We start from the raw sequence: 25,725 nt of genomic DNA, 5'->3' as shown, positions 1-25,725 counted from the left end.
TATATTGGAGGGAGAGAGTCGTAATATAGAATATATTCGTCACACACACACACACATCTGCCAAGTTGGGTATGTATGATCTCGGAGACACAGCAGTGAGCAGTCCTGAAGAGCGATCTTAGTTCCCTGCCCAGGAATCGGACCTGGGTAGCCTGGATGAAAACCAGGAATCCTAGCCGCTAGACCACCAGGGGCTAGAGGCTAGAAGCAAAATGGCCCTGGCTCTTGCCTCCGTTTGAAAGCAAGAAATATTTCTAGGAGGCAAAACCTGTAAAAACAGGTACGAAGTTTATTATTATTAGAGACACAGCACAACAAGTGGGAGAGCACACAGAGAAACAGCTTGTTTATTTGAGACTGAAGCAAGGCAGAGATACACACCCGGAGAGAAAGGATGTGGACGTCCCCCCTAATGAGGAGGAGTGCAGTAAAGAGGTGATTTAAATCACTTATATAGGACAATTCTTCCAGGTCTTTGATTACTTTTGGCCAATTAATCTTCTTTTTTCACAACTGACCTGCCCTAGGAACCTCTCCAACATGCGTGCGCAACTTTTTGCTAAAATGGATTCCACCGCAGAGGCCTGTGGGGGTCTTGGCATCACCTATTATGGGGTGGCACCCTCCCGCTTTGACCTCCAAAGAGTCATTCTGTGAAGTCGGGGAAGTTTCCTTGACCTCAGAAGTGGTCATCTTATCTCTTTATTCCAGCAGAGCTCAGCTTCTGCCACTAGCTTTGTCCTTGGAGTGTCTGGGAGAAAACAAAGCTTCAATTTTCCTCCACTAGCAGACACCAGCTATCTCCTACCTCAGGTAAAGGGTTTCCCTTTCTCGCTTATCAACTGTGCTAGCCTGAGGTCACACCATCCAGACAGATGGCTTCCTACATGGAACCATCTCTAGGCTCTTCCACAGAGATGGTTATAACACTGCTTTGTGAACTGTCATCCCCTTATTTTATTCTTACACGCTCTTCTTAATGTTGTCACAGTTATACAGCAATGCAGAGTTCAAACAAATTTTTTTTTTAAAAAGCCAGTTAAGCCTGGCAATTCCGTTTATGAATTAGATGAAGAAAGCTTTCTTCCTAAGACTTTGTCTAGAGCAGCCAGCTGGCTTGCATTTATAAGCCAGTTTCAGCATTTGCTCTTGTGTTTGCATCTGAGTAGTTCTTATTTGGCAACATTTCTTGAATATCCACCCTAAAGCGAAACAAAGAGAAACCACAGACATTTCCCTGGATGAACATACATTCTACTTAGTTTCCTGAGGACTTATTGAGCAGTAGAAACTTTACATACATTTATGCACATCATTAATAAATCTGCAAGGCAAATATTATTAGCCTAATTTTCAAAAAAAATTAAATGAAAAGGAGAAACTAAATATCTTGCAAAACCCCAGCTCCAATCTAATTACTGCTAACATAGAAACACGTAAGAAGTAGTATATCAACAAGCCCACCTGAAGTGCAGAAGTACTGAAAGGATGCAGAACTAAGCAGAGGGGGAGATAAGTACACGGAAAAACACAGGTTAAACACAGGTTACTGAAGCAAATCAATTACCCCAGGTCCCTTTTAAAAAGCAAAAACAAAACACTTATACAAAACTCTTGCACTAACTCCTTATGACACTTAAAACAGCATGTTTTAAATTTACAACAACATTGCTAATTTAGCATTCACTTTTGCTTTCTAACATGTCAATTTTCTCTGAACAATGGATAGTATTATGCACTAAATTTTGGCACCATACACATAAAAGCTCCAATTTAATTAAGAATCTATGATTATACAATCACTTCCAATGAAAATCTGATGTCTAAGTGTGGCTGTATATTAACAAGTATAATGAGATACAACCAGAGTTCATAGGATTTAGCTACAGCAAAGACAAAGTTCACCTTGCCTGGCATAGGTACTAATAGTCCCAGGCTCCTGCCATTCATTGAGTTTATAGACTGGCCTCAATAAATCACTGGTCAGAGTTTTAGCCTCTCCAGTTCTACCATCCTGTGAGTGAACCCCGTCAAAACAAAGAGGAACATGAACAATAATCTAGTAAATAAAACAACTAATTTGGAAAATTTAGGCCAAAACAACTTTCTTGCAAGTAGGACTTCTGTACTGCCTCAGCTGCCCTCTTCATGTCAGCCATATGTTCTCAGTCTTACTGTCCTTCATGGCCTTTAATTCTTTGAGACACATATAATAGTAAACATAAGACATTGCCTTAGAAATAAGTTTCTGGAATGAAAAAAGATCAACTTAACAAATGAGGCTATTTTTTGAGGTTATTTTTAAAAGCAAAAAATTGTTTCTTGCTGGAAATCACATTAACCCCCCAATTTTCTTTTAAGGATAAAACTTTTGACTTAGCTTGTCCAAGCAACAGTCTGTTATCCAAATTTCAAAAGACTTAGCCTACTGCTTTTCCTAAAGAATGGTATTTGGTATTACTGGGTTCATGTAGTTCAGACATTCATGTCTTAAGCAAATCAAAGATTTAGTTATGCCAGCCAATCAGTCTTCCTGCTTCTGTTTGTCACTACAGGGCTCCAGCAGGACTCGCAGACACAGAACAGTATTCCATGGTCTCTTCAGTTCATCACAATAATCATTTCCAAGATGAAAAGTTTGGCTTAAATTTTCCTTAAAGTTCTTTTCAGCCTTTAATGTTGGCTAATTTTCAACATGGATTTGACTACCGAGACTTTATGTAGACAAAATGACAAATCCAGGTGAGTAAAAAGCAAATAGGCAGTTATTTTGGTGTCATATGGATACAATTTTTAAAGGCTGACCATCTCCCGACAAGATTGGAATTACCGTAATTACATTTTATTGTCCACCCAAAACCACCATGCACACTTTCAAGTGGAATAAAGCATGGCTTGGTTAAGAGCAGCAAGTGGATGCAGGTCTCATGACCCAAGGTAGTGGTTCTCAAATATCCTCAATTCTGCCCTGGCTCCAGCCATTAGAATCCCAACCCAACCTCAATCACATACACACAGAGTAATTTTTAATCCTCTGAGGTGAAGAAATAGCAATTCTATATTGATCGAATGATAAGATTTTTCCCATAGCTACAATCTAAGTCAACTTGTGTGGGGTAGACAAAAGCAAGAGGTGATCACAAAGCCTTGTCACAAATCTAATCATATCTTCTACTGAAGCACCAGACTAAAGCTACCTGAGTCAACTCCAACAAAATTGTTCATGATTACAACATATATTTAAAGGAGAATTTTTCTTAAAATGGGAATTTCTTAGCAGTCACTCAAGAAGCACTCTTAAGTCTCTTGCTCTTCCCTCTTCCCCAATAACTAAGTCTTAATGTAATTAGCACCTTACAACTATAGGTAACTGTCTATGTATCTCAGAGATTTAATCACTTACATTATTTTCATACCATGATTAATTGTTATGGACCTGCCTGTCATCTCTCTTCATCAAAAGTGAGAACTTTGATCTTTTTCTTTCCCCACTGACCTATGTCTTCCATTGATTTTTTTCTTTCCCCACTGACCTATGTCTTCCACACTCTTTTGGGATATAAACACTCAAAGGTATTTTATAAACAAAAATCCCCCAAGTCAAAACAACATATTTCAATTGTTTTTACTTCTTTTCTAATCTCTGAAATACCTCATTAAATACAGTTTTAATGTTCCATTCATTAATAGCACCAATTTAATATGACATTAAGAAGAAATATGTAAGCAATTAAAACTTCTTTCAAATTAGAAATTTTATTTTGACATGTATTATAATTGTCAACCTCCTCTGTTCCAAATATGAATTTAAGCAAGTGACATTTACCTCCAGCTCCTGAGGAAATATCTTTGCTTGCATGTTTAAAGTCTGAATGTCATCTGCTAACAAAACTTGGGTCACCCTTATTTAATTTTCTGATGGGAGTCTTGACCTCATAGATTGCTAAGTCTCTCTTTTGTGTGTGCTCTCTTTCTTGTAAACTATGGTTTCCTCAAGGACAGAAGTAACATTTTATTCCTATGAACACACAGGGACTGGCAGACTAAATGATGTTTACTGATGATTTACTATAGCTTATAAACCATTCTGGTCTAAAATTCAACAGAATAATGGTGATTACATCATCTCAGTGATTAAAATCCATATCTTCTATTCCAAAGAGAATATTGTAAAATGTTCCTCTACTTTCCCTGGAAAAAAGAAAAAGAGGTACAAAGACATAGGGACAAAAGTTGGAAAGTATTACAGTACACAAAATAGCACTCATACATCATTACTAAAATCATACAGTTGTGTGAAACAAGTACAAAAATGCCAAAATATAAAGTGACTTTTTCCAGAGTCAAGCTCATTTTTAGCACCCTAAAGTGTACATTACCTACCTACATACACATATAAAGAATTCATTCTGGTCTATAATGTCATGTACTCGTCCACAAAAGTATTACATCAGGTGTTCTTCTACTGGACTTAAGACAGAGAAGATATGCCAAGCACTTGGGCCAAGACTTAGAGTCAGAATCTGGGTTAGATGCAGCTATGCTTTCAACCAAAAAGGATAAAGAACCTTATTTTTAAAGAGCCCATTAGATGTGTGGTAAGCAGAAGAATGACCCCTTCAATTATATCCATGTCTTCATACTGGGGTCGGTGAATATATTGTCTTACATGGCAAAAGAGATTTAGAAAATGTGATTAAATTAAGGATCTTAAGCTGGGGAGATAATCCTGGATTATCCAGGCGAGTCCAATGTAATCACAAGTGTGCTTATAAGTGAAAGAGGGAAGCAAGAGTTTAAGAGTCAGAGAAGGAGATATGGTGAGGGAAACAAAGTCAGAGTGATGAGCATGAGAAAGACTTGATTGGCCATCGTTGGCTTTGAAGATGGAAGAGCCACCATTGAAGGAATGCAGGCAGCCTCTAGAAGTAGGGAAAGGCAAAAGGAAGAGTTCTCTCCCAGAGTTTCTAAAAGGAACACAGCCCTGATGAGACCTTGATTTTAGCCCCAAGAGGCCCATTCCATACTTCTCACCTCCAGAAATGTAAATAATAAAATTATATAGTTTTAAGTCACTAAATTTGTGGTCATTTGTTACAGCAACAGTAAGAACCTAATACAAGGTCATTAAGCCCTCAAAACTCTCGCCCAAACACTTGATAATCACACCATAATAAAAATGTTGGAAGAATTAGTGCACAAGTTATACCGAGAGGAAATTAATGTGGAAGGAAGGAAGGGAGGAAGGAAGGAAGGGAGGGAGGGAAGGAAGGAAGGAAGGAAAGAAGTAAATCTAAGTTAGCAAGTTCACAAAAACACTAGGGTTGCTCAAAATTCAAAGCTTATGGCATTTTGAAGAAATGGGCTACTGAGAGGAGAAATGTTAGGAAGCCCAGTAAGTAATTAAAATTTTTAAAACTGAAAAAAAAGTTAAAAAAAAATTTGTGGGATCTAAAAATTGAACTTATTTACAAAACAGACTCACAGACTTTGAAAACAAAGTTATGGTTACCAAAGGGGAAAGGTTGAGGGGAGGGATATATTAGGAGTTTGGGATTAACACATACACACTGCTATAAATAAAATAGATAATCAACAAGGGCCTATTGTATAGCACAGGGTACTCTACTCAATAGTCTGTAATAACCTATAGGGGAAAAGAATCTGAAAAAGAATGGATATATGTATATGTATAATTGAATCACTTTGCTATACACCTGAAACCAACACAACATTGTAAATCAAGTATACTCCAATAAAAAAGAAAACAAATTAATTTTTTAAAAATTTAACAGGAATGAGATGAAAAAGGGGTACAGATAAATGGCATTGCTCAGTAGATCTAAGCATTGCAATAGTGGACTGAGATCTCTTTGGGGACATGCCTCAAGTTTTATTCATTTTTCTATACTCTTACCCTACCATAGTACCTAACACCGGCACTTAATAAGTGCCAGTGGCACTTATAAAGTGAAGCTGGCTCTTAATAAGTATTTGCTTCGTAAATAAATATAGGCTCTAGAGTAGTAGGATCTAGAGAGAAAGAGAGAGAGCAATACAAAATAAAAATCCATTCATTCATTCATTCAGTCAACATATTTGTTCAGCGCCGATTTTGTGCCATGTGAAAGAGTAATAAGAAAAATACAGTCCCTGCTGACATAGAGCTTCAAAAATTCCTCTGCCTACAAATACCCTCCAACCTTTAAGTATCTGCGACATCAGTTTTCCAGGGAGATACAGCTTTAATTTCATAAATTACTATTTCATTTGTCAGGTTTTTATATTCTCAAGAATCTGAATTATTTGAAGCCAGGATTTACTTACTTCCCAGCTTGTGCCAATGGAGCCAAGTTATTTTAAAGAGCATTTTTCATACTCTATTTAAAAGAAAAAAAAATGGATCAAGTTCCACAGTCTACCAAGTCCTCAAGGGAATCCTCTGCCTTTAGCTCTAGAGTTTCCATCACCCCCAAGGGGTTGAAACAAGTTGAGAAAACCCAGGCAATACAGTGAAAATGGTTGCTCCAAGCACAAAGAAAATGGAAAGTATTTTAAAAGAATGTAAGAAAAGTGAATGAATTTTATTGAACATCATGGATGGGAATGACTGAATTTAGAGAACATATTCTCACATGCCCTCAGTGTAGCTGGTTTGCTACATTCATAGGATACCCCAGTGCAATGGAGAGTGCTACAGAGTGTACATGCTTAATAAATGAATGAATGCCTGATGGTCGGGGCTGGAGCCAAATTCTTCTTCCCAGAGACAAACCTGTCTTCTGGTTTAATAAATAATATATCCACTGGGAGCCCTAGAGAATAGGAGCGCTCTAATCCATTTCCGGTTTGAATGCTGATGGAGAAGACTAGCAGAGTTAAGCATTTGGTTAACAGTTTAGTCATTTCTTCTTTAGTTTACCAACATGGGCACTGGCAATGCTCACTCAGAGCCAACTCCAACTCAGAGCTGGGAAGGTCAGGCCTTCAGGCCTGTGGCAATTTTAAGCAAGGAGATGAGCGGAAAGTTGCAGTGTTGTACAGATTTGAAGAAAAGTAAATGGGGAACTTCTTCTTGAATCTCGTGACTTTGGCTAGACTAAACTTTTTTAACAGCACTTTTTTTTTTTTTTTAATTAGAAGATGGTTTGCGTGCCAGCCCAAAGAAGTTTTATGAAGTGGACAAAATATGTTTGATCCTCTTAAGCCTCGCCTTGGTTTCCCTGCCCTCTCACCTTGCTCAGCTGAGAGACGCTCTCCCTGCACTGGCTTCCAGTATCAAATCTGGCTGCTAAGGGCCTTCCCTCATTGGGAGTACTGGCTCCATTACTTCCCAGCTGACTACAAAATATTTTGCTCCCCAGCTCCATCCCCAACTGTACTGTTAGCAGCCTAAGGTATTCCTCCTAAGAAATCCTACCCTTTAACATGGGGTGTATGGAAACATTTCCTTGGCCTCAAGAAATGCAGCTTAGCACACATGATATTCATCAAAAAGGCTTCTCATCCAGCTGAAGTCTTATTGTAAGTTTGATAATAGCCACCCCTCAGGAAGTCCTGTCCATGTGAATATAACACTCCAGGAGTCAGACAAATAGCATCACAGCATGCAGAGATCAAACCCTGCACTAAAAGGTTCAATTGGCTGGCAAATGAACAAGATGAGAGAGGAAGAGAGTGAACCTTATTACTACGTCACATGCAGTTCTAGTGTGTTCCTGTATATCAGGTTCAATTTTGGAATATCCAACAAACATCCCAAAGGTGGGTCATGCTTCTGTAAAATTATTTTCCTTCTTACAACGATGTTCTTTTGTCCTTGGAAAGTAATCTAATAGAATTTAACTGTATTATGAATGTGGTGCTCCAAGGACAATGGTGCTTCAAGGGCAAAGGACCACGACAATGAACAGCTCGGCCAAGGGTGTATTTTTAGTTTCCTTTAGAGGCTTTAGTATATATCTATACCAGAACCATCAAATTCGTAAATAGATTACATACAGTTTGTGTGTGTGTGTGTGTGTGTGTGTGTGTGCATATGTGTGTGTGTGTGTATGTGTGTGTGTGTGTGTGTTTAGGAAGTGATACTGTTTTCAAAAAGATATAAACTGTATAAATTCTGCTGCTACACATAATGTTATGCTGATCTAAGATACACCAGTTAATAGAAAATTCACTTTGGAAAATAATTTCTGTAAAATACACAGTACCATCTTCCTTATAGCTGTTAGGGTAGCAAGAGCACATGTGGCCTGAAGTTGATTCTCCAAGCCCTGGGAAAATGTTCATTACTGCAATAGGGTTGTTTAGGTGGGTGGTTTGTCAATATGTCTAAAGTGGTGTATATAGTAATCATTTTTATGACCACAAGCACTAGAAAGGCTATTATAAACTTACAGCTGGGGAAAGATAAAAACACAGACTCTAATCATTGTGGTTGTTGCCTGTCATTTTAGATCTATTCTTTTGTTGGTTGCCACTAGCAACAAGAAAATCAAGCTGAAGAAATTTTAATCAAATAAATACTGCTCTTTACCTCCCTGATCATATACTATGTTGCCCTGAAAAGTAGGCAAGTTCAGTAGAAATCAATAATCTGAGAGATGAATTTTTTGGAGGGAACTTTAAAAAAAATCTTAAAAACAGCAAGCATCAATCATAAAGATTCAGTTCTTGGAGCCATAAAAAATAACCTCCACTGAGCCCATGAGCATCTTTCTACTCTGCGGCATGTGGAACAATGAGATTTCTTCTCTAGTCCCCATAAACAGAGGCAGAGAGCACCTTAAATAACCAGTATCTGACCCAAAATTGATCTGAGCTCTAGCATTGCTGATTGTAATCCTAAGGGCTTTGATCTTTAAAATAGAAAGTGCCTTAAAAAAGAAGCAATAAATAATCTTAATAGCACAAAAATAATATAGCTGAAGCTACTCTTAATTGAGCATTTACTATGCCAAGCACAATGCTAGATGTTTACAGATCCTAACTCATTTAATTTTCATGTGTCTGCAGATGCAGTCTTCTTTTTCTTTTAATACATGGGGAAACAGAAACTCAACGAGGTTAAATAATTTGCTCAAAGTCGCTTGTGGTCAAGGAGTGACAAAGGAGAATAAGGATGCTTTTGTGCAACTTCAAAGGCCCTGCTCGTTCCACTCTGCCATACTTGCTCTCTGAAAATGCAGAAAGCTACGATTTCTTAGCAGTACAGGTATATAATGTGGGTCAAAGAGGTAAGAAAACAGAGGACCCCCTGTGTTCCAGGCACTTTCCATACATTACCTCCTCGAAAGCACACTGCAACGTTGTGAAGTAAGAATACTGACATTCAAACCCGTTAAGGGACATAATCAAGATTACAGAAATACTAGGTGGCACAGCTAGTACTTGAAATCAGGTTTGTCTAACTCAAACGCATGTTCTTTCTGCTTTACCTTCCCACCTCCTACAAACTGAAGTCTTTAGATAATGTTGGTATTTATGGATTGAATAAATACCATCTTAGATTAGAATTTCTAATTGAATATAGTTATTTTCAGAGGATAATATTTGACCTGTGGTGTGGCCAAATCTGTATACAACACAAATTGCTCTATGACAAAGTTCTCCTCTATTTTCTAGTTTTCATTAGAGGCCACACCTTTCATTTAAACTATGTATTTTTTTCTTATTCTACTTGCATGGAGAAAAAAAAAGAAAGAAAGGAAAGGCACAATGGAGCAAAAGAATGTTATGGTCAAATAGCATAAGAATAAAATGCTATTGCTTATGTATAACCTATTGAAACTTTTATTGCTTTATGAATGTCATTTAAGAAACAAAAGTAAACAAAAAATCCAAATTCAAATGGAAATTAACAGCAAAAATTTATCGATTGAATGACCATTTCCTATAAACTAAATTGTAACTTACATTCTTACAAATGCACATAGCATTTGCAAATTTCAACAACCTGTTAAACTGAAGCAAGAACAGGTAGCTCTCTCTTCCAGAGGTTGTTCTCCTGGAGACCCAGCCCTACAGGCACTGTGTCTTGAATGAAATCTCCATAGGTTTGTATATTGTTTCCAAAAAGCAAAGGCAATGGTGTGAGAAATAAAGAGGTTCTTGTCAACCGTGCTGAATGGCAGAAACTGGAAGCACAGGAAAGTGGCAGGTACTGCCTTCATTTTGAACATAAGATGATGCTAATATTTTAAATTTCAAAATGCTGTTAAAAATAATATCTGCTTCCCAACACAATTTGTACTCAGGCAAAACGACGGTGTCAGCAAGACCCCTCACATGACCGGGTGATTCTACGAAGACTTGATAGCACTGTGGGGCAATCTCCCCTCTCAGACCCCTCATCCTCACAGTTGGCATCCCCAGACCACTTAGCTTCTTTCCCTCTGAACTTTGCCTTTGTTAAATTTCTATACTGTTTTTCTTTTTCAATTTCATTGATTTCTGCTCTTATCTTTGCTATTTCTTTCCTTCTATGTATTTTCACTTTACGTTGCTTTGCTTTCCATTTCCAACCTTCTTAAGATGGAACTTTAGATCATTGATTTTAGACCTTTCTTCTTCCCTAAAATAAACATTTAAAAACTTAAATTTCTCAACACTCTATGACATAAATCACAGCAAGATCCTTTCTGACCTACCTCCTAGAGTAATGGAAATAAAAACAAAAATAAACAAATGGGACCTAATGAGACTTAAAAGCTTTTGCACAGCAAAGGAAACCATAAACAAGACAAAAAGACAACCCTCAGAATGGGAGAAAATATTTGCAAATGAAGCAACTGACAAAGGATTAATCTCCAAAATATGCAAGCAGCTCATGTAGCTCAATATCAAAAAAGCAAACAATCCAATCCAAAAATGGGCAGAAGACCTAAATAGACATTTCTCCAAAGAAGATACACAGATTGCCAACAAACACATGAAAGGATGCTCAACATCACTAATCATTAGAGAAATGCAAATCAAAATTACAATGAGGTATCACCTCACACTGGTCAGAATAGTCATCATCAAAAAATCTACAAACAATAAATGCTGGAGAGGGTGTGGAGAAAAGGGAACCCTCTTGCACTGTTGGTGGGAATGTAAATTGATACAGCCACTATGGAGAACAGTATGGAGGTTCCTTAAAAAACTAAAAACAGCACTACCGTATGACCCAGCAATCCCACTACTGAGCATATATCCTGAGAAAACCATAATTCAAAAAGAAACATGTACCACAATGTTCATTGCAGCACTATTTACAATAGCCAGGACATGGAAGCAACCTAAGTGTCCATCGACAGATGAATGGATAAAGATGTGGCACATATATACAATGGAATATTACTCAGCCATGAAAAGAAACGAAATGGAGTTATTTGTAGTGAGGTGGATGGACCTAGAGTCTGTCATACAGAGTGAAGTAAGTCAGGAAGAGAAAGACAAATACTGTATGCTAATACATATATAGAGAATCAAAAAAAAATAATGGTTCTGATGAACCTAGGGGCAGGACGGGAATAAAGACGCAGATGTAGAGAATGGACTTGAGGACACAGCAGGGGGAAGCTGGGACGAAGTGAGAGAGTAGCATTGACATATATACACTACCAAACGTAAAATAGATAATGAGTGGGAAGCAGCTGCATAGCACAGGGAGATCAGCTCGGTGCTTTGTGACCACCTAGAGGGGTGGGATAGGGAGGGTGGGAGGGAGACGCAAGAGGGAGGAGATATGGGGATATATGTATACATAGAGCTGATTCACTTTGTTATTCAGTAGAAACTAACACAGCATTGTAAAGCAATTATACTCCAATAAAGATGTAAAAAACCAACAAACGAACAAAAAAATCCATTCCTACTCCATAACTAAAAGAAAAACTCTAAATACTCTTCTGCACTCTACTTTTATGATGTTTCTTGAAGATCTTGCCATATTCGTATTTACAGAGCTTTACTCATTTCACTTCACAGTATTTCTCTGTATGGATCTACTATAATTTATTAACCACCAACTGTTAGTGGACTATTAGTGATTACTGCTATTTTTTGTTATTATAAATAATGTGCCAATAAATATCCTCAAAGAAAATTTAAATTTCTCTGTTAAGTGCTGCCTTTGCTGCATTCCACACATTTTGATACATTGTCATTTTGTTATCATTCAGTTTGAAATATTTCCTAATTTCTCTTATTACTTTTTTGGTCCATAAGTTATTTAGAAGTCCGAAATACCAAAAATCTGGGATTTTCCTTGACATGTCATTATTGATTCTTAATTTAATTGTCGTGGTTCGAAATCATACTCTTTTTGTTAAAATTAATAAACAGAAACCTCAATTAAAATACAGTCGTGAGGCCAGAAGGGGGAGCCCTCACACCCTATGATGACAGCAAACCCCAACAGGAAGAAGGAAGGATTCCTCTTCTTACCTGGCAGGAGCTCAGCCAATGAGAGACTGTCACAATTTAGCCAGTGAAAAGCCACTATGCTTTGAATTCTCAGTTCCTCCAACGGACTCTTTGTTTACTGTAGCCCTCTCATAACTTCCTTTTCCCCTCTATAAAAGATGTCTCCTTCCCTTGCTGTTTGGGGAATTGCACCATGGCTCACCATGATTGCAGACCCTGAAGTGACATTCTTTATCGATCCCAAGGAAACCCATTTTTGCTGTAGAAATAACTGGCAGTCTATTTGTTTTAGGTCAACAATTTTAATCCTTTCAAATTTATTGAGGCTCATTTCATTGCCTAGCATAGTGTAAGTATCATATACATTTTTAAAGACTATGTATTTTGCAGGTGTTGGGTGTAGCGTCCTATAAATATCAGTTAGATTATGATGGTTGATAGTGTTGCTCATTTTATCTATGTCCCTACTGATTCCTTTGTCTTGTCTATGAATTAATGAGAAAGGAATATTTAAAACTCAAAATATGATGGGAATTGTCAATTTCTCCCATTAATTCTGTTGATTTTGCTTCATGTATTTGCAGACACAGTTATTAACCACTGTGGTATAATAAAAAAGAAATATTTGGGTTTTGTCCCTGGTTCCTAGCTCAGAGCTCCTAGAACCCCTGGAATTTACTGTCTTTTGTATGCTAATGAGATAACTCATGGGAGGGCCCTATGTAGTTTTAGGATGGGGGTGCACCACCAGAAAAACCAAATGATTAGAGGAATTAGACCTCAGGGAGAGGAGACAACTGGAGATTGAGTTCAGTCATCAATAAACCAGCGATTTAATGAATAGTATCTACATAATAAAACTTGAATTAAAAAAAAAAAACAACTAAAAGACCAGGTTTGGGGAGCTCCTGGGCTGGTAAACGCACTAATGTGCTCAGAGGGTGATGTACTCAGAATGAACAGGGATGCTCTGCACCCCTTCCCCCTATACCTTGCCGTATACATGTCTTCCATTTGCCTGTTCTGAGTTGTAGTCTTTATAATAAACCAGTAATTGTAAGTAAAGTGCTTTCCTGAGTTCTGTGATTCATTTTAGCAAATTATTGATTCTGAGGGAGGGTCATGAGAACCTTTAAATTTGTGATCAGTCTGGCAGAAGTATAAGTCTCCTGGGAACTCCATTTGTGGCTGGTGTCTAAAGTGGGGGCAGTCTTCTAGGATTCAGCCCTTAACTTGTATGGTTTGGACCAAGTCTGAGTAGTTAGCATCAGAACTGAAACGATTGAATTGAACTGTAGGACACATAGTTGGTGTCAGAGAATAAGACAATAAGTTGGTTTCAAGAGAAAAAACACATAGGCATATAAATATTTATGACTGTTACGGTTTCCTGATGAATTGATCCCTTTATCATTATGAAATATTCCCATGTGTCTCTAATAAAACTCTTCGTCTTGAAGGATGTTTATCCGACATTTGTATAGTATATATTTTTGTATCTTTACATTTAGTATATATTTTTGTATCTTGTAAAATGCAAATCATAACTACAATGAGATACCACCTCACACTGGTTGGAATGACCATCATTAAAAAGTCTACAAATAACAAATGCTGGAGAGGGTGTGAAGAAAAGGGAACCCTCCTACACTGTTGGTGGCAATATAAGCTGGTGCAGCCACTATGGAAAACAGTATGGAGGTTCTTCAAAAAACTAAAAAGAGAGTTGCCATGTGATCCAGCAATCCCACTCCTGGGCATATATCCAGACAAAACTATAATTCAGAAAGATACATGCACCCCTATGTTCATAGCAGCACTATTCACAATAGCCAAGACATGTAAACAACCTAAATATCCAATGACAGATGAATGGATAAAGAAGATGTGGTACATATATACAATGGAATACTACTCAGCCATTAAAAAGAATGAAATAATGTCATTTGCAGCAACATGAATGGACCTAGAGATTATCAGATTAAGTGAAGTAAGTCAGAAAGAGAAAGACAAATATATGATATCATTTACAGGTGGAATCTACAATCTGATACAAATGAACTTAACCATGAAACAGAAACAGGCTCACGGACATAGAAAACAGACTTGTGGCTGCCAAGGCGGAGGGATGGAGTGAGAGTTTGGATTTAGCAGATGCAAACTAGTATATACAGAATGGATAAACAACAAGGTCCTACTGTATAGCACAGGGAACTATATTCAATATCCTGTGAAAAACCGTAATGGAAACGAATATTTATATATATAAAAGAATTTATATATATATATATATATATATATAAAAGAATGTTTGTATATGTACAACTGAATCATTTTGCTGTACAGCAGAAATTAATGCTGCATTGTAAATCAACTATATTTCAATATAAATAAATAAATGAATAGTATCTCTTGTAGACAAGATGTAATTTTTTTTTTTTTTTTTTGGTACGCGGGCCTCTCACTGTTGTGGCCTCTCCCGCTGCGGAGCACAGGCTCCGGTCGCGCAGGCTCAGCGGCCACGGCTCACGGGCCCAGCCGCTCCGCGGCACGTGGGCTCCTCCCGGACCGGGGCATGAACCCGCGTCCCCTGCATCGGCAGACGGACTCCCAACCAGTGCACCACCAGGGAAGCCCAAAATGTAATTTTTTAAAATTTATTTTGACCTTCTCTGTTTCCAACACTGTCTGGTAGAACTTTCTGGAAATGCTCTACCTCTGTAGTATATAATATGGTAGCCACTATCCACGTGTAGTTATTGAGCACTTAAGAGCTGGCTAATACACTGAGAAACTGAATTTTTAATTAGATTTAATTTAATTTAATTAATTTAAGATTAAATAGCCACATATGGCAGTGGCAGCCATATTAAACAGCACACGTTTAGTTCATTAACATTTAAAGTAATTGCTGATACGGTTGGACATAGGTCTACATTTTGTTTATTTTCTGTTTTTTGTCCCTCTTGGATGATTTCTATTGATCTATTTCCAAGATGCCTGACACTTTACTTTGACATATGAGCTTTAACTCGTCTGCACACTCCTTTCTTCTCCTCCATCATTTGGAAGCACACACTCACTGTTCAATACTCAGTTAAGTGCTTTTTAACTCTTTGAAGAATTTCCTGAATTCCATAAGTGGGACCATTACCCTCCTTGTTGCCCCTACTATATTGCACATATTTCTCTCTCCTGGTACCTTTAATCTTATTGTTAGCTCTGTCTCTTCCTTATAAGCAGTCTATGTCTTATTCATCTTCAATCTGTCCTCCTAACACTGTGATCTGTTCTCTCTGTATTGATTCTTCTTTCTTTTACATCATTTTTCAAATCTCATGATAAGATCCACTAGAAGCAAAACTATTCCCTACAATAGAATTTTTATCCGCCATGGACTGGACAGATATGAATAATGCTGTCCTCAGATTCATCTGACTGAAAACATTATGAAAGAATTGCATCTCAGAAAAACCCCTAACAACAGCACATCCTTTGTCAAAAGGGGACCTTGTTGCTATTAGACTGAATTGAAATCCACATCAATGGAAATAATTTAATCAGCTAAAGGGATTCTGGATTCTAGCAAAGAAGATAATGTAGATTTCCCTCAGAGATTGTGAAATTGGCAGCAAAATATTTAGTATTCACTAAGGAGACAAAACCACCTTCTGATTATCGCTCCCTGTAATTGGAAGGACAAATTTCCCAGACCTTTTGGCATATTCTCTGAGCATACAGCAGGTATAGTAGAAAGAACAAAGGCTCTGGAGTAAAACAAACCTGGTTTTGAATCCCAGGTCTTCTGTTTACTAGTTGTGCAGCCTTTGAGATATTCTTTAATCTCTCTGAGCCTCTGATTTATCTATAAAATATGAAAAATGATACTTAATTTGTGCCATTGTTATAAGTACTTAAAATTGTATATTTAAAGTCCCTGGAAAATAAAGTTTGCATTGAACAAATAGAAATCTTTAATGTTATTATCTTTATGAGCTTTATCATTATTATTTTTATTTATAGTATATATGTAGTCAAGTTCATTGGAAACAATTTAAGGCATATTACCGCTAATTTGGTAGCTACTCTTGGCAATATATTTTATTTTGCACAAATTCAAAAGTTTCCAAAATTTTATTTTATTTTAGCTATTCCTAGGACTTATAATTCAACCTCTGAGAAGGAAATTTCAGACCCAAAGAGATTCTCCAGGATCATACGTCAACTGCAGGAAAAGCTGTCACTTACTAAGAACTAAGTGCCAGGTACTGTGCTAAGTGCTTTACCTGTATTATCTAACTTAGTCCTACAAGAATCGTTGAAGGTAGTGGCTGTTGCAAAGGAAGGAAACAAAGCCTTTTAGAGGTTAAACACTTTGCCCAAGCTCATTCAGTAAGATGCAAGATGGGATTCAAAGTCATGTCTCTCAAATCCTTGCTCTTTACCATTCAAAACTGTGTTCCAGCTAATCCAAACCCTCTGTTTTCCAGGCCTGCTGGCTCACTTAGAGGCCAGTCTAGGGTGTGCACTTTCTTAGTGGTAAAGCCAATGGTAAAACCAACATGAACCAGAAAAGAAAGTGCTTTGACATCAGGAAACCACATCATTTTAAATGTGCTACAAATGAATGTTTCTATTAAAGCAGGGGGTAACCAATATTGGTAGGCAGTAGCAATCCTAACACCAGGATTAGCTTTTCTTCCAAACACTTATCTATGTTTTTCCCTAATGCTCACAAGGGTTCTCCTGACAGAGTTGGCTCTGCCCTGCTTACCAAGGGGGAAAGCAGAGCCTACTTCTATCCAGACACCACCTGCACAAGAGTGAATCACCCTCAGAGGTGGTGAAGTTCTCTTCATCATTATCAAGATTTTTCCCACTTTGTTGCTTCAGCTTAATAAATGAGAAACTTAAAGGAGAAAATGATGATTAAAAGGACAACAATTGATACTAAGATCCATCCACAAAGATCACATTTCTAAATGTATTTGGGGACAGGAAATCAATATTCTAACCTGAAGACTTGCAAACTGAATTGAAACATTTTCTTCCCCTCACAATGTCTAAAACTGAAGAATGATTCTGTAGTCCTTATTAAAAGTAAATACAAATATCATTCTTAAAAGGCATGCTATAGCAGAGCTATAATCAAGGCCAAAAGGGCTTCAATTGGCCTTTCCTTTGGTCAAGAAAGGAATGTTGGTTGTAATTCCTTAATTTTCGGAGTGTGCGTATGTCTAAGTGAGATGAAATGGAGTTTTAAGACTTCGGCTTTAATAAATTCCTCTTGAGGAACTATCACCATGATGATCACTTGCAATTAACTGGAGCTGTTTAGAGAGCCACTAATTCCAGCAGAATTCCTGTTTTTCTTGCTATGACTCAGGTTGCCCCTAAATCCTACCTAGCACAGAAAAGCTGTGTGTATGTGTCTGGAAGAGAAAAAAAAATGATTTTAAGATTTTTAGACTCTGGCTTTAGCTAATTTTTCTTTTTTCTAGTGGTTCATCTAACAAAAAATAAGAAGAATGCACAAGAAAAGCAGAAATTCATTGAATGTTCCATTACTAAAATATCCAGGTTCAGGGCTCAATGTTTTTGGTTTTCAAAATCTCAAAATATCTTATTAAAATTATTTATAGATTACAATATTAGAAGGGAAGGAACTAATCTACCTAATGCACTTTCCTTGAAAAATAATGACGTGGATGTTTAATAAGGTATAAATCAATAGAATGTAATCATTTTACATCTTTTCAAACTAGGCAGACTAGTCTTTTCTCAATTAAGAAATACAAAAGGACGCTTGCCCTTCACCCCCAAAAAAATCAAAGAGAAGATGAGATAAACTAGAGCATCCCATACAGTTGTATATTTTGTGCACTGCTTAAACACACATGACCAAGGCGGGGGCAAATGAGTTTGGAAATCTAAGCTCTGTTTGCCTAGCTGGACTCCATGGCTCTCCAGGGGAGGTTCTCTGTGAGGGGGATGGGGGGTGGCAAGTCAGAAAGGACACATCTACCCAGTGGATGCCTTTTTCTAATTTACCCAGCCAGAGGGAGCACTCTTTCTAATTTGTAAAACGCCCTGTAGAGCCTGGTTGTCATCTGGTGGAAAGACCACATTCTTCATGATATGCATTTTCTTTAACTCTAAAATTGCTATGTGCAATTTCGTATGTGGTTCATTCATTCAACAGTCCCTTAGCTGTTTCAGACACTGATATACCAAGGAACAAACCATAGCACCTGACCACAAGGAGCTTTTAGTCTAAGTACATGGAGACAAGTACCCAAAGATTACAATGCATAGTTCCTTTTAGGCTTTTGTGGGATTATGTTCCTAAAATTACCATGACTATCAAAACTGAAGCTGGCAAAATAACATGTGGCAGAAAACAGGGAATATGGAAGGGAATAGCTCATTTCCACAGCAAACCAGATTCCCCCATGTTAAAAACCTTGCTTCAACAGCAAACATTTCTCTTGACTAATTTTCTCCAATTATTCAGAAAAAATTACTGCATCCTTGTGATCTGGGAAACTATAGAATTTCCTACCAGTTCACAATCTGTGGACTCTCTAGGTCCAATACAAACTCCATCCTTTATTAGTGTATGAACTGGGCATGTTCTGTGCCTCAGTTCCTCACTTGTTAAGTATAGATTGTAATAATATAGAATTGTTAAGAAGATTAAATGAGATAAATCATATAAAGTGACTGGATTCTATATTTTATGCATTTATTTTAAAGTTTATAAATCTAATGTTGCTGGCAAGTTTGAATTTAATGGGTGGTATTTTGTTTTGATTTTGGGAGGGATTTTTTTTTTTTTTTTACTTTTTATTCTATATTGGAGTATAGTTGATTAACAATGTTGTGATAGTTTCAGGTGTACAGCAAAGTGATTCAGTTATACATATACATGTATCTATTCTTTTTCAAATTATTTTCCCATTTAGGTTGTTACATAATATTGAGCAGAGTTCCCTGTGTTATACAGTAGGCCCTTGTTGGTTATCCATTTTAAATATAGCAGTGTGTACATGTCAATCCCGAACTCCCTAACTATCCCTTCCCCTCACCAGTAGTCTGTTTCTGTTTTGTAAATAATTTCATTTGTATCATTTCTTTTTAGATCCTGCATATAAGAAATACCATATGATATTTCTCTTTCTCTGTCTGACTTACTTCACTCAGTATCACAATCTCTAGGTCCATCCATGTTGATGCAAATGGCATTATTTCATTCTTTTTAATGGCTGAGTAATATTCCATTGTATATATGTACCACATCTTCTTTATACATTCCTCTGTTGATAGACATTTAGGTTGCTCCTATGTCTTGGTTACTGTAAACAGTGCTGCAATGAACATTGGGGTGCATGTATACTTTTGGACCATGTTTTTCTCCAGATATGTGCCCAGGAATGGGATTGCAGGATCACATGGTAGCTCTATTTTTAGTTTTTTAAGGAACCTCCATACTGTTCTCCATAGCGGCTATACCAATTTACATTCCCACCAACAGTGTAGGAGGGTTCCCTTCTCTCCACACCCTCTCCAGCCTTTGTTGTTTGTGGATTTTTTGATGATAGCTATTTTGACTTGTGTGAGATGATATCTCATTGTAGTTTTGATTTGCATTTCTCTAATAATTAGCAATGTTGAATATCTTTTCATGTGCCTCTTGGCCATCTATTTATCTCCTTTGGAGAAATTTAGGTCTTCTGCCCATTTTTTGATTGGGTTGTTTGTTTTGATGATATTAAGACCCATGAGCTCTTTGTAAATTGTGGATGGGAGAGATTTTTTATATTTTCCTTTGGTTTTATATCTTTCCTATTTTCACAATTTTCAATAAAATTTTTATTTACCTCATGAGGCTTTCTCAAGTATCTTGGTAGTTGAGGACTGATTTTCTGAATTGTAAGAGCAAAGAATAATGGTAAAAGTATTGGTTCTGAAGCCATACAGTTCTGAGTTCAAACTTGCCTCTGACACTCCTCAATTCGAATGCATCTGACATTAGGATCATCTTAGAATTACTGTGTTTATATAAGGCCATATTTCCTTCTCTCCCTGAAAAGCTATTGTTAAACCAATAGTGTTTTGGCTTTTGTTTTGAGTTTTGGTGTTTGGGGCTTTCTTGGCCTTGCTTTGTTTTATTTTTACAACTTATAGTGTCTTAACATTTAGGAAATAGTAATTTGTGTAATGGTAAGCAATTTGTTTAACTTCCTTAAGTCACTGTTTCTTCATCTGTAAACCTATTTTACTCATGAACCTGTTCTTTAAAGTCAATATGAGAAATAAATAAAATAATGCATATAGAGTGCCTGGCATTGTGCCTGGCACGTACTGAATGATTTATACATGTTAGCCATTAATAATTTGTATCCACATTTTGCATTGAGAGGATGAAATATAAATAGATTCTCTTTCTCTGCAGTAAACCATAAAGTTCCTCCCAGAAGGGTCTCCTGGAAGAGTCATTATCACTGACTTTTTTAAGGGAAACACATTAGACGATTAGAGATCTCAAATTTTGGCATTTATGTGTGAGTAGGGGATTACTGTATTGTCATGGCTATTTTGACAGGATGAGTAGAGTCCAGAGAAATTCACAGATCAGCCCCCTGGAGATCACCTGTGGAAATCATTTTGGGGGAAATGACTTCTAGGCTGAAACCTGAAGGATGAGCAGGCGTTAGCTGGGTAAGCACAGAGGAGAAAGAGATCTGCAGGTACAGGAGGTACCAGGTCCTGAAGGTGAGAAAGAGCAGGGTGCGCTAGACACTAATCAGTGCTATTCATAAAGCTTTACTGTATCTACAAAACATACTGCGTATTTGACCATAAGTAATGAACACACTTCTTTCAAGATTTAGGGGATCATTCCTAAATCATAAACCCTCTCCTTTTTGAGATAAAGAAATCAAAGTTTAGAGATGAATGACAGGAAAGAGGGGGAGATAGAAGGTAACTAACATGGTGGGCACCCATTGTGTGTCAGACAAGTGACATTATGCATATATAATAGATGAGGAGGCTGAGACATAAAGATGTTAATTAAGTAACTCAAAGCCATAGCTTTAACAAGAGCAGAGCCATACTTTTGTTTCCCTACATCTGTGTCTCTATTTCTGCCCTGCAAACTGGTTCATCTGTACCATTTTTCTAGGTTACACACAAACGTATGGACACCAAGGGGGGAAAGTGGCGGGGTGGTGGTGGTGGTGGTATGATGAATTGGGAGATTGGGACTGACATGTATACACTGATGTGTATAAAACTGATGACTAATAAGAACCTGCTGTATAAAAAATAAATGAACTAAAATTCAAAAAAAAATCAAACAAACAAGAGCAGAGCCAGAATTCAAACCCCAATCTACAGTCCCTCTAAAATCTAGGATCATTTTCACTACACTGCCTGGAACTTGTATGAGATCATCCACATGTGAAATTATCCTCACAATGGCATTGTAATTGTTTATTTGTGTATCTATTTCTGCACTAGTCTGTAAGCTTCTTGGGAATTGTTTTGTATTTGTAAGCATATTTCCTGGAAGATAGATGAATCCAACAAGCTGTCAGATGACTGGAGGGATGGATGGATGGATGGATAAATGAGCATTTGAGAGATTACTTGAATGGATTTTTCCAAGGGTCTATCCAATTACCTTTCAAGTGAATTGTGATATTCTCAAACATATTTCTAAATTGAATTAATCATATACATTTTAAAAAGTCCATAAGAAATCTACCATAATTTTAAATTTAACAAATATAAGCTGAATGGTTCTGAATAAAGTAATAAGTGGCAGATTCATGAATAGAAGCCCTACATAGTGAGTTCCTTGCAGACACAGTCCATGGCCAATTCATCCCTTTGTCCCTATTATCTGGCCTCTGAACATATTTGGCAAACATATATTGAAAGTCTAATCAGTCAACAGTTCTGATTAGAGTCATGCATGACTGATCTTTTAAGTAACAGAAACAGTCCAATTCTGAAAATAACATTTTCTGGTGGACAAATAATTCTAGACTGATCCTTAAAGGAAGAGGAGAGGTAATGTTTTACCACACAAAATATCTACATTTACTATCTTCATAATGCAATTCCAATGACGCTATCAGACGTCAAATTAAATGTAGATTATGGGCAGGAATGACATGAACATATCTAACCACTGGTACATATAAGTACAAACTAGTCAGGACAGACATCATGACCCAGCAGAAGGATGCCTCAATAGGTAAGAACAGACACCAGTATAAATTACCAGTCAAATGCGTTGTGTAGGGCATAAATAACAGCCCTGCTCATAGGTCCTTGGAGGTGAGGAGGAGAGAGAGATCGAAGAGGAAAGAGGACCACAGAACAGGCTCTAATGTGAGGACTTGTTTTGAGGAATAGGATAGAGCACAGTTTGCTAACCTCATAACCCATATCAGTCTTGTAGCAAGGCACAAGTGTTACTAAAAAGGCTGAGCACAGATCAGATACTTGCATATTTGGTGCTGGATAACCCAAGTATTGACCTAGAGGTACTGACAAAGGATGGGATTCGTCCAGTGGTCTCTGGGGTTAAATAGAACCTGCAGGTGGAGATTACTCGGTTCAGCTGTGGGGAAAGGAGAAAACCACTCAGACTTCAAAATGAATATCATATGTGTTTGTAGGAGCAGGAACCTCTCCTCCTTCCTCCTTTTGTTTTTCTTCTGTTTGAATTAGATAGCATCAGTTGCTATTGCTTGCAATCAAAGAATAACTGCTACATAAAATACTTTGCCTTATTTCTGACACAATATCCCTAGTAATTCTTTCTAAGCTCATTAGCTCTTTGAACAACCAACTGCTTACTCATTAGGTATTTCTACAGATGTTCATGTAATTTGTGGTTTAGCTCTAAAATTTTTTTTTTTTTTTTTTTTTTGCGGTACGCGGGCCCCTCACTGCTGTGGCCTCTCCCGTTGCGGAGCGCAGGCTCAGCGGCCATAGCTCACGGGCCCAGCCGCTCCGCAGCATGTGGGATCTTCCCGGACCGGGGCACGAACCTGCGTCCCCTGCATCGGCAAGCGGACTCTCAACCACTGCGCCACCAGGGAAGCCCAGCTCTAAAATATTTTGATGCAAGATACTGGACAAGAACAACTTGAGTAAGACTTAGCAGTGTAAGTAACAGGCTTTTTCCCCATGATTTTATATTGAAGAAGCTATCGTTGGTTACTGACTACTGCTAAGTTCCAACACTCTCTCTCCACAGCCCTTGGTTCATGTTACTTTTTCTCCTAGAAATGCCCTTCCTATCGTCTTCACCTGTAGAGAACATATTTATCTTCAAAAGGCTAATTTAAATATCAGCGCTGTGAAGCCTTCCCTATTTCCCAAGATAGAACTAATCGCTCCACATCTGTGATTCCTGGCAACGTCACCTTGGTTGGAGCAGTGCCCTGGTGTGCCTTGAACTGCAGATACCTGGACTCCTCGAAGAATTCATCTGAGGTTACCCAGGGCTACAACAAATGTTAAAAGTTATATTTGACTCATTGGTATAAAGATGAATATATTAATATTGCATACTAAAACATTTTCTTTGACCTAAAAGTTTATTTTTCTTTCTGCCAGTTTCAAAAGAGAGTAAAACATTTTCATTGACCTTTAAAAGTAGAGTGGACCCTTGGCACCGTGCCCACTTTGTCTAATGAGTAAGCTGTCCCTGTGTGTCTGTGCTCTCATTTAAACATTTTTCTCACTTATATAATCCACAGCCTAAAGGGGCTTCTCTGAAGGAAGATAGGTTTGGTTTCAGAATGTGGGGATAGAACCAAACTTGAGGTAAGGGTAAAATGATTCAGTCTCAGCGGGGTTCTCTTAAAGGAGGCTTATATATTTTTTCTAATTGAATGATTCAAGTATATAATAATTCTTTTAAAAAAGATTTTTAAACCCATGGACAATTTGCTAATTAAAAATTTTCTCCAAAGAAAAAAAAAATTTAAGATAGAACCGGGGATACAACGGGCATTAGCAGTCATTGGTTTTGTTAGGGGACATACCAATTTAGAGCAATATTTGAATTAATCCGAAATAAAATAACTAGCCTTTGCATTATGCTTTATGACTTATAAAGCACTTTCACACATTTGATCTGCACAGCCAACCTAAAAGGTTGGTATCTTTTATTTTTAATTTGATAGGCAAGAAAAACAAGCCTCAGATGGATTAAATGACTTACCCAAGGTCACACAGCTGATAGTGCAGAGTCTGGGACTCATGCCCAGTTTTTCTAATTCCAGAATCTCGTATTCTTTCCACTACATCATGCTGCCTGCAGAAAAAGAGCATCTATGTAACACAAGCTTAACAATATGGATCTCACACTTCTAAGTAGATTGATGTTCCCTTAGAAAATGTAACGGCATTTCTGGAGACGTAATTGTGTTGTGGGTTTGGTTCTAAAACATTTTAACAAAAGATGATTGACAAACTTTAGTTTCGATGAAAGTCAAAATTAACTGAACAATATATTGAACTTACATGAAATCTTATGGACAGTGAACTTTGGTCAAAATTATGATTAAATATGTCAGGAATGTATAGGTAAGTATATTTTTTATTTCAAATTCCACATCTTTGTTCTTTGGGTTGTTAGATTTATTTTTTCTTCCTTTCTCTTCTCAGTGACTTAAGCCTCCCCTTGGAGATGGACTCCTTTCATACCCTCTTTTGGTAAACCTAAAACAGACTTGATTGTGAGAGTTATCTTTTATCAACTCCTTTGCTCCTGAAAGGGGTAATTTCTTCACAAAGGAAACAAATGGAAGGAAGGAAGGAAATGGCATTGAACAAGTCTGATCTTGAAAAAGGCAAAATTCTGCAAAGCATGAAGACTAACTCACATATTATCTGGAAAAAAGGGGGGGGGTGTTAAAATTAGTCAGCAATTCACTTTTCACAAGAAAACTGGGCAAAACAAAGAATGAGATTTCAGAAGGACATGTTGACCCAATGCCATACAATACACAAACTGACTCTTTCAATCATAAATCCAGTAGTTTCACAGTTCTAGGAACTAGTCTAGCTGAAAAGAAATTATATTAAGCCAAGTCTGCAAGGTCAGGCAGTGAATAATTGAATGTGAATATGTCATTTTGATTACCCACAGAAGAAGGATCAGGAAATAGCGATTAAGATTTTTCTGGAATGCATTTCTGAAGTTTAAAAATATTTTTGTGTTATTTTATTCAGAAATAAAAGTCCAATTGATTTCACAAATGTCTTGATTTTACATGTCTTACT

General features: G+C 37.3%; 1 long non-coding RNA gene across 1 annotated transcript in view; it reads right to left on the bottom strand.

Annotated features, from left to right (window-relative positions):
* The window catches only part of LOC132508857 (uncharacterized), a 39,043-nt gene extending 14,298 nt beyond the window's left edge, over nucleotides 1-24,745 (bottom strand). Inside the window, exons 1-2 of the long non-coding RNA XR_009536794.1 lie at nucleotides 24,662-24,745; nucleotides 16,195-16,276 (exon numbers count right to left, since the gene is read on the bottom strand). This is a non-coding gene — a long non-coding RNA (uncharacterized LOC132508857). The remainder of the gene's footprint in view (nucleotides 1-16,194; nucleotides 16,277-24,661) is intronic.
* Between the last annotated feature and the right edge of the window lie 980 nt (nucleotides 24,746-25,725).

This window comes from Lagenorhynchus albirostris, chromosome 18 (genome assembly GCF_949774975.1).
Source record: "Lagenorhynchus albirostris chromosome 18, mLagAlb1.1, whole genome shotgun sequence".
Taxonomy (NCBI): Eukaryota; Metazoa; Chordata; class Mammalia; order Artiodactyla; family Delphinidae; genus Lagenorhynchus; species Lagenorhynchus albirostris.
The sequence above is the reverse complement of the archived record's forward strand: the minus strand, read 5'-3'. Positions and strand labels throughout refer to the sequence as shown.